Source organism: Propithecus coquereli, unplaced genomic scaffold (assembly GCF_000956105.1).
Source record: "Propithecus coquereli isolate 6110/MARCELLA unplaced genomic scaffold, Pcoq_1.0 Scaffold111, whole genome shotgun sequence".
Taxonomy (NCBI): Eukaryota; Metazoa; Chordata; class Mammalia; order Primates; family Indriidae; genus Propithecus; species Propithecus coquereli.
The window spans coordinates 3515774-3525062 of record NW_012135081.1 but is presented as its reverse complement, the minus strand read 5'-3'; positions in this window follow the sequence as shown (position 1 = coordinate 3525062).

The window sequence follows — 9289 nt, the reverse complement described above, 5'->3', positions numbered from 1 at the left end:
GACATGTATACTGTATATATTTTTTTGGTAGGGAGGTAGAAGCTATTCCCACCAACTATAGAAAATTCTGAGTGAGTCTCTCTAAATCATCATTCTTTCTAGATATCAGTTTCTAATTCATCAGTATCTCTGTCCTAAAGCTCTGGGGAGACTTATCTTGGGTTTCAATACTACTCTGGTAGAAACCGAAAGCATTGAAATATCAACAATCTTAGAAAACACCCCATCTGAGAGCGTTCTGGGTATAAGTGCACATGCCTCATATTGCTAAGGTTAGCAGATAGCTGATAGACAAAAAATAAGAAAACCCAGCTAACTAAGCAATAATTATTTGACAGGCTGCTCGCAAGCAGATGGGTGGCATTATTTATTTTCTTGTCACTTTCAGCTTCAAGGGAGCTAAACTCATGAATTTGTCTTTGGTCAGCTGCCAGCTCCCGAAGATGTACAAGGGGGGCCCTCTGCATCCCAGCAGGGACACACTGAGACGTCTTCCCACATCTCAGTGTCACTCACTGCCCTCGGGTCACCATGTGCACGCAGGCCTATGCTTTGAGGTACCAGAGCGGAGGCTTCAGCTGTGGCTCAGCCACCCTGCCAGGAGGGTGCTGGAGGGGGCACGGAGCTCCCTGTTGGTCCGTAAGAGTGGTCGCCGCTGCCCAGGCTATGCCGGGCCAGGCAGTTTCAGGAGCCAGAGTTTCGCTGGCCTCAGGGGAAGCAAGGGCATCTGCACCAGTGTAGCCGGGGAGCCTGGGCCAAGGTGGCAGTTGGGGAGCTATGGAGAGGGACGTTTTGGTGTGGGCAGCCTCAGTGGGGTGGGCTTTGGCCTTGGTGCTGGTCCAAAACCAGCTTGGGCTTGGATCTGTAGGTCTTGTGGTCTTCCCTGGCATCCAGGAAGTTGTAACAAACTGAAGCTTGTTGGAGCCTCTGGATGTGAAAATTGACCCTTAGGTCCAGGAAGCAAAGCAGCAGGAGTGAGAGCAGATCTAGAAACTCAACAGGTTTGCCTCCTTCATTGACACAGTGAGTGCTCGTGCCTAGAGTTCAGAAAGCCAGGGTTGCATAGCTCCAGGGACCTTTGTAAAGGTCTGTTTGCCACGATGGAAATGTGGCTCATGGTGACTGCTCTGGACAGTGCAAGTCCAGGATGTCTGAGGCCAACTAGCTTAGTCCCCGTGTCCTGATATTGGCCCTGGTGAAAGGTGCCCGCTTTGTTTTCCATGCTGTCCAAACCTCTCCAGGAGACTGCGTCTGAGCCCTAGCAAGTAACAGGGACAAACAACTTCTATCACAGCATGCAGGGATTGAACACGATGCCAGAATCAGTTGTTGCTCTTGCCAGGCCAGCAGAAACTTCTCAAGTTCATTACGGCTGCTCCCTGGGCCTGAGTTCTTCAACTTCCTGTTTCCAGGTGCAGCTCCTGGAGCAGCAGAACCAGGTGTTGCAAACCAAGTGGGAGCTGCTGCAGCACCTGCATGTCAGCTCCTACACCACCAGCCAGAGCCCATCTTCAAGGGCTACATCAGCAGCCCAGGCAGTAGGTGGACCAGTTCATGGCAGAGAAAACCAGGTCAAGATGCAGTATGGGGAGATTGCTCAGAGGAGTAAGGTGAGGCTGAGACCCTTTGCCAGACCAAGGCGAGCACCTGGAGAAGTGTCCTGTGCTGGGTTACACCCAGAGGAGTTGAAGGATCCCCTCCTTCCACCAGCAGGGGTTTGTGCACTGGTCACTGACTTGACACAGAGGCAGCAAGGAAGAACAGAAGCCTAGGATTCATGCCAGCCAGTGCCTAAGGCTCAGAAAAGCTGACCTGGGTGGATGGAGTCACATACCACACTTGTACCATAGCTGAGGAACCCTGAAAAGGAGCCTGCCCAGAGTCTGATACTGCTCTGGCCAGTACCCCCTTATTTCAAGATATTGCATTCCCAGAACATTCTGCAGTTATTCTTGAGAACTACAAGCAAGAAAGGGGGGAGAACTGGGTTGGTCCAAGGACACCCAGAGAAGTGTCCTATAGGGTTGACTTGCTCCATATGCCCTGTGGTTGGGAGGGTTGCCTGACCTCATGTCTTGTCCTAAAGAGTAGGTGAGAAGACTACCTGTGAAAGCCTTTGGCTAGGCCACTGGAAGTCACTAGGGCTCTGGCTTGCTGGGGACCTGCCAGTCCTGAGTCAGGAGAGCCATCCCAACTCTGTAGACTCAGGCGCAACGACAACACCAGCCCAGTCAGCTCCCCAATCCATGAACCACAGTGGCCAACGCTGCCACTCAGACTGGTTTCCTTCCACCTGTATACAATCCCTGCTGCCTCCATGTGGGCTATGGAGGCACATGCTGGCCTTCCTAACACTCACCTGAGTGGAGCATGATTTAAGGTGGTTCTTTGGCAGAAATAATGTCCACACATAAAATAGTGGCTAACTTCCATCCATTGTGAATTGTCTGTTACGATCTCTTTCTTCAAGGTCTGGCAGGAAAAGACAGACCATGTTTGTGTTCCTGTTTAGCATCTGGCTAGGTGGTGTGCGATGGTTGTATAACCACGCTGTGAAGGAATGTTTTGTTTTCTCCACTAGACCATACACTCCTAGCAGACAGGAGTATAGCTCCCCTGTTTGTTGGTTTTGGCCACAGTGACTAGATTGGGCAGGACCTTCAAGTCCTGGTTGAACAAGGCAGAGAGTCTGGGCTGAGGAGCCCTGGGGTGAGGTATTGGCTCTCCCTGGGCTGCCTTTTCACTCTTGCCTTTTTCTGGTTCCAGTGCCAGGAGCTCCAGGTCACTGCTGCGGGGAAGGGTCATGACCTAAAAGTCATCAAGGTGGAGATCAATGAGCCAAACTGAGTCATCCAGAGACTTCAGGCAGAAATCGCCAAACTCAACAAACAGGCGGGGAACCAACCTGGCAGTGGCAGCCACCGGGAGGTGGGGTTTAGATTGCTCTTTTCTACTTTTCTGTATTCTCAAGTGTTCCACAGTAAATGGTGATATGAGGGTGAAGGGGAGAGAGTACAGGAGTGTGGGCAGGTAACTGGTCACCTGTGCTGTAGTCACTGGCTGCTGCTGGCCCTTGGCAGAGTGTTGTTCTACAAGATGCCATCCTGGAGGTAGAGCAGAAGGGCGAGGTGGCCCTCAAAGATGCCCAGGACAAGCTGGCAGATGTGGAGGCTGCCCTGCACCCGGCTAGGGAGGACCTGGCCTGGCTGCTGTGCGATTACTAGGAGCTGATGAGTGTGAAGTTGGCTCTGGACGTGGAGATCGCCATATACTGCAAGCTGATGGAGGGTGAGGAGGGCAGGTAGGTGGCCCAGAGGAGACAGGATGGGCGAGTGTCCTCACTGCACTGTCGCCGTAGGTGCTCTCTGCCAGGCTTCCCATCTGTATGATGGGGCAGTGCATTAACTCATTCACTCCCAGAATGCCGCCGGAGCTTTGTTTAGCAAAGGTGTCCAGTCGGGGCCTTTGTCCAGAGTGCATATGGCCAGCACCGGCCTAGCCCTGTGTGCTGCAGCCCTTGACTCTGAACTTCCCTCTGTTGGACAAGAGGGAAGAGTGGGGGGATTTCTGTGCCTTTGGTAAAGGCAGAGAGAACTAGATGGACCCCAGGCTGGGAGCAGGTTGGGGGCACATGGGGCAGAGGGGCCTGGGGAGGCATGAGTGGTTGTGCTAGTCCAGGAGCAGTGGCGATGAGGCGGCTGTGGGTGGGCAGGTGAGCAGGTGCAGGGACGGAGATCGGCTGCCCTCGTCACTCCATGCGGGGATTGATACAACCCAAGAGTGAGACTGAATGTCAATTATGGAACAGACCTGGGGCATCCTTCCCTCTGGACATTGGTCTCCTCTGACCCCTGTCAGAGGATTTACTGATTATTCTGTTTTTGTGCCAGCAGGCTATCTGGAGAAGTTGCCAACAGTGTGCACTACTGGAAGTAGCTGGGGGAGTCTCCTCTGCTGGCCATTTGGGAGCTGCCCCTTCCTGTTCTCTGCGAGTCAGAGGAAGGAGCCTTCAGCTAGGAGGCTGGGTGCCAGGGCCCTGACCTCGCTCTGTATGTACTGGCTGTGTGGCCTGGGACAGGCACTTGTGGAGCCACCAGGTGCCTGTGGCATGTGGGACCTCATCCTTGCCTCCAGGTGGAGGAAGCAGAGACCCTGTCCCCAGGCCCCTCTCAGTCTGGAGTGGGGGATGGCCCAGATGGGTGGGTTGTGCGGGAGTCCTGGCACGGTGGCCATGGTTTGGCAGGATGCCCCTCGGTGCTGTGTGAGGTGGGTATCAGGGATGTAGAGGGTGCTGGGGTGCTGGAGTGCCCAGAGATGCCCCGAGCCTCCCTGTCTGTCCCCGCACTCTGCAGTGTCAATCACAGTCTCAGCTTTTGGTGCCACTGCGTCTGGCTTCACAAGGGGAAGAGTCTCTTCGAGAGGAGGCAGGGTCCTCAGAGGACCTGGTGCAGCTTCTGGGTCTGTGTCCAGGGCTGTGGGGTCCTCAGGGGCCAGTTGGAGCATCTGAGGGTCCAGGTCTCAGGCTTGGAGTTCCAGCACTGGTTCTGGCTTGGGAAATGGGGAGTCCCATTCATTGGGAGTCCAGGGCCCCCGCTCAGGGCGCAGAATCCTGTAGGTCTCCATCCCGGAGGCAAAGGCTCGTCTTCCGGTCTGTTCTCAGCCTGATCTCTCCTGGCCTCCACGTATCCGAGTGTCTCACAGGGCACTGCTCTGGCCCTACCCCCAACTCTTTATTTTCTTTGGCAATTTGGAGGTGGGCTCCTGGGTCAAAACAAATTCTTCTCCTTTCCCTCCTCACTCCATACATCCAAATGTCGGGCCTCATGGGAAACCTTCGCGTGGAGACTCAATGGGCCTTCAGGGCGTGAGTCACCCCCCGCGTCTCCCTGCACCCTCGCAGTGCTCTTAGCCCCCACTGCCTCCTTCCACAGTGCAGACGCAAGAGCTCGGCCATCGCCGGTCCTGAAGTGAGGGCATGCGTGAACACCCCTCTGCTATTATTGCTACCAATCCTCACTTACCCACCTTAGTGGATGTCAGCCATGACACTGATAATCTGCCACCATGGTTTAGCAAGAACTTGTTTTTATGATTTTATAAAGCCCCATATGACCCATTTGGGGGCATAAGGACGCTCTGCCTCCCGTGGAGGAGGAGAGAAGATTGACAGGGACCTGGAGGGTGAGTGTGTGCCAGCCCGGTCCCACCCCGTTCCCCTAGAAAGCCAAGGAGGATCCTCTACCTGGAGGGACATGTGAGGGTGGGCTGAATTCAGGTGTCTCCCCTTCTCCAGGGATGAGGATAAAAACGTAACAGAAGCAACTGTGTCTCAGGAACCACACTTCCGGCAGAGTCCAGTTTGAAATAACATCCAATGTGACCTGCTGGGCTAGAAGTGTTATGAACAGAGCCCCGAGCCCCACTGTTTATGGAAGAGATCTTGAATCCTGTTTTGTTTTAAAGAACTGACTATTCCCACCCCACCCCCCTATACTTTCGCAATAAACTTCATGGGAAATTCATTCTGTTTGGGAACATTTTAAATATTTGCTAATCGGGCCCTGAGTATTGTTCACCATCCTCAAATTGTCACCCTGCAGCGCGCACACACACACACACACACACGCTCACTGTTCTCTCCGTGCTCAGCTGTCTGTGCTGACGGAGAGCGCATCGGAAGGGCACGCTATTTTTGTCTTGCTTTGGAAGGGGGGCACAAAGCACTCTAGTGTCCCCTCTTTATTGGGAAAGCTCAGCTTCCATTTGTAAAACAGTAACTTCAGGTTCTTGGGCCTTGCTTGGCAGCCAAGCTGGTGTCATTATTGCTTAATTATGCGGTAATAGTGTTGTTATCATTACTGTTGGAGGATTATTATCGGGTAAGTGGTCAGAGGGTGTGGAGTGGGAAGCAGCAGCCTGGGGCTCTGGTCATAGGGCAGCCCTGCTGTTTGGTCCTCTGCTTTGCCCAGAGGGCACTTCCCTGCCCAGCCCTGTACTGGAGTCCAGAGGTGTTGAATGGGGAGGTGGGTCTCATTAGCTCTGTCCTGAGCTCTGTTCTGAGAACTAGGGGGAGGGAAGACAGCCTGGATAGGATGGGCGTAGACCCTGCCCTTGAGCAACTCCCAGGGTTCTGAGAGGCAGCATTCATTCATTCAACAACCCTTGATGGGGAGCACCTACTATGTGCTAGACTCTGTCCTCCACATCAGTGCAAAAAGGTGACCAAGACCTTTGTTAGGAAGGCAGGCGAGTGAATGTGCGGTGTGATGACGCAGATGCTGCCGGAGGGTGTGCGTATCAGGAACAGGCACCCAGATCAGGCGACAGGGAGGCTTCCTTGAGGAACAGCCCTCGGAGCTAAAACCTGAAACCTGAAAGATGAGGAGTTAGCTAGAGGGAAGGGAGTGTTTAAGTAGAGGTGCTGTATCTCCCGTGACCAGAGCAGCACTTGGCACATAGTAGGTGCTCAGGAAATGTTGGTTGAATGAAAGAAAAGGGATTGGCAAGAGCTTGGCTCTGTGGGCTCTTTGAAGAAAGTCTGTGGAGCTTGGAGAGAGACGTGGCAGGAGAGCCAGGTGGGCCAGATCATGACGAGGGGGGCCCTTCTGGGTAGAGTGACCACCTAGTTCCTGTTTGCCTGGGACTTCCTGGTTTTAAAGCTGAGAGTCCCCCTGCCTGAGAACCCGAGTCCCGGGCACACTGGGGTGGTTGGTTGTCCGGAAGCTGCCTTACCTCACCAGGTTAGGACTCCGTCCTGCGGCTTTGAGCAGTGGACTGACGCAGCTGCGAGGGCACTTACCCCGCAGAGCGTGGCTGAGCCTGCTGGGTGTCCCCCAGCATCCGTTCTCCTCTTCTTCCACAGAAGCAGAAATTTGAATATGCACATCCGTTTCCCAGTCTCTCTTGCAAGTGACTGCGGCCACGAAACCAAGCTCTGGACAGTGGGATGTGAGTCTAACTGATACCGCGCTCCCCGTTTGCCATAAAAAGGCCCTGAGACTGGGTCCAGGCTGTGATGAAAAAAAAAAATATGGGGAAGTGCAAGAGGCTCTATAAGCTCAGACCTGCCCCAGACCTTTTGAATAAGAATCTCAGGGTAAGGGAAATGGGTTGTTATAAGATTTCAGACAATAGTGGTTCTACAGTGGACTGCTTGGTGTCCGTTCCTGGCCCCAGCTGTGTGACATTGTGCAAGTAATTTAACCTCTCTGTGCCTCAGTTTCCTTGTCTATAAAAAGTGTGTTGATTGTACCTTTTTGATGGGGTTATTTTGAAGATTAATGTGCTCAGAGCACATTAGAGTGCTCTGAGCACAGATACTGACATTGAGAGAGTTAAGGTATAGAACATTTCTGTAACCACAAGTTTCCCTCATGCTGTCCTTGTATAGAAAACCCAGGTCCCTCCTGTGACACTCTCTAACCCCTGTCACCACTAATCTATTCTCTGCTATATTTCCAGAATTTTATATAAATGGAATCATTTCAAGAATGTTATACAAAGGGCCAGGCACGGTGGCTCACGCCTGTAATCCTAGCACTCTGGGAGGCCGAGGCGGGCGGATTGCCTGAGCTCAGGAGTTCGAAACCAGCCTGAGCAAGAGCGAGACCCCGTCTCTATTAAAAATAGAAAGAAATTAATAGGACAACTAAAACTATATAGAAAAAAAATTAGCCAGGCATGGTGGCGCATGCCTGTAGTCCCAGCTACTCGGGAGGCTGAGACAGAAGGATTGCTTGAGCCCAGGAGTTTGAGGTTGCTGTGAGCTAGGCTGATGCCATGGCACTCTAGCCCGGGCAACACAGTGAGACTCTGTCTCAAAAAAAAAAAAAAAAAAAAGAATGTTATACAAATGGATCATATAGTATGGAAGCTTTTAGGATTGGCTTTTTTTTCACTCATTAGAGATTCATCCAGGTCTTTGCATGTATTGATCTTAATAGTTTGTTCCTTTTCATTGCTGAGTAGTGCTCCATGGTATGGATGTACCATAGTTTCTCATCCATTGAATGGCATCTGGGTTATTTGCCATTTTTGACTATTACAAATAAAGCTGCTATAAACATTTCATATAGGTTTTTGTGTGAACATGAGATTCATTTCTCTGGGATAAATGCTCAGGTGTGTAATTGCTAGGACATATGGTAGTTGTCTGTTCAAATTTTTAAAAACTGCCAAGCTGTTTTCCAGAGTGGCTGTACCATTTTACATTCCCACTAGCCATGTGTGAGTCATCCGGTTTCTCTACATCCTTGCCAGCATTTGGTGTTGTCACTAAGTTTTATTTAAGCTCTCTGATGGGTGTGTAGACATATCTCATTGTGGCTTAAATTTGCATTTCCCTGATGCTGAATATAATTTCATGTGCTTTTTTTGCCAATTGCACATCCTATTCAGTGAGATGTCTTGTTATGTCTTTTGCCCATTTTCTAACAGGATTGCTTGCTCTTTTATTTTTGAATTTTGAGAGTTCGTTATATATTCTAGGTACTAGTCCTTTGTTGGATGTGGTTTGCAAATAATTTTTCCCAGTCTGTAGTTTGTCTTTTCGTCCTGCTTAACAAGGTCTTTTGCAGAAAAAAAATTTTAATTTTGATGAAGTCTAATTTATTGATTTTTCCTTATATGGATCAGGCTTTTGATGTTAAATCTAAAAGCTCTTTATCTATAATACCTTTGATCTTGAAGATTTTCTCCTATTATTTTTCTAAAAGTTTTAGTTTTACATTTGTCTGTGACCTATTTGAAGTCAATTTTTGATCAATTCTTGGCCTTTTGGCTAAGATCAAGTGTGGAGTCAATTTTTGTATGAAGTGTAAGACTTAGATCAAGATTTTTGTTTGTTCGTTTTTTGTTTCACATATGAATGTGGAATTACTTCAGCACCATTCGTTGAAAAGGCTATCTTTCTTTTAGCAAATTATTTTTGACCCTGTGTTGAAAATTAGTTGAGGTCCAATTTATCTATGTTTTTTGTTGTCTTTGTTTGTGATTTTTATTTCTGTTATGGGTTGAATTGTGTCCTCCAAAAAAAGACATGTTAAAGTCCCAATTCTGAATGTGAGCTTATTTGCAAATAATGTGTTTTTTAAAAATTTTCTTTTGAGATTTCAACCTGTAAGAGTGTGAGCTAGTGTATGTGGGTTTTGAGAAAGATTTCTCCAGGCAAAGATTAGGATAGAAAGAAGTCTATTTACTTTTTCCTGCGCAGAAAAAGGGCCATCACAGAAGTGAAAGAGGTAGAGAATGTTGGCGGAGAGAACCAGGTATTCAGGCTTTTTTTTTTTTT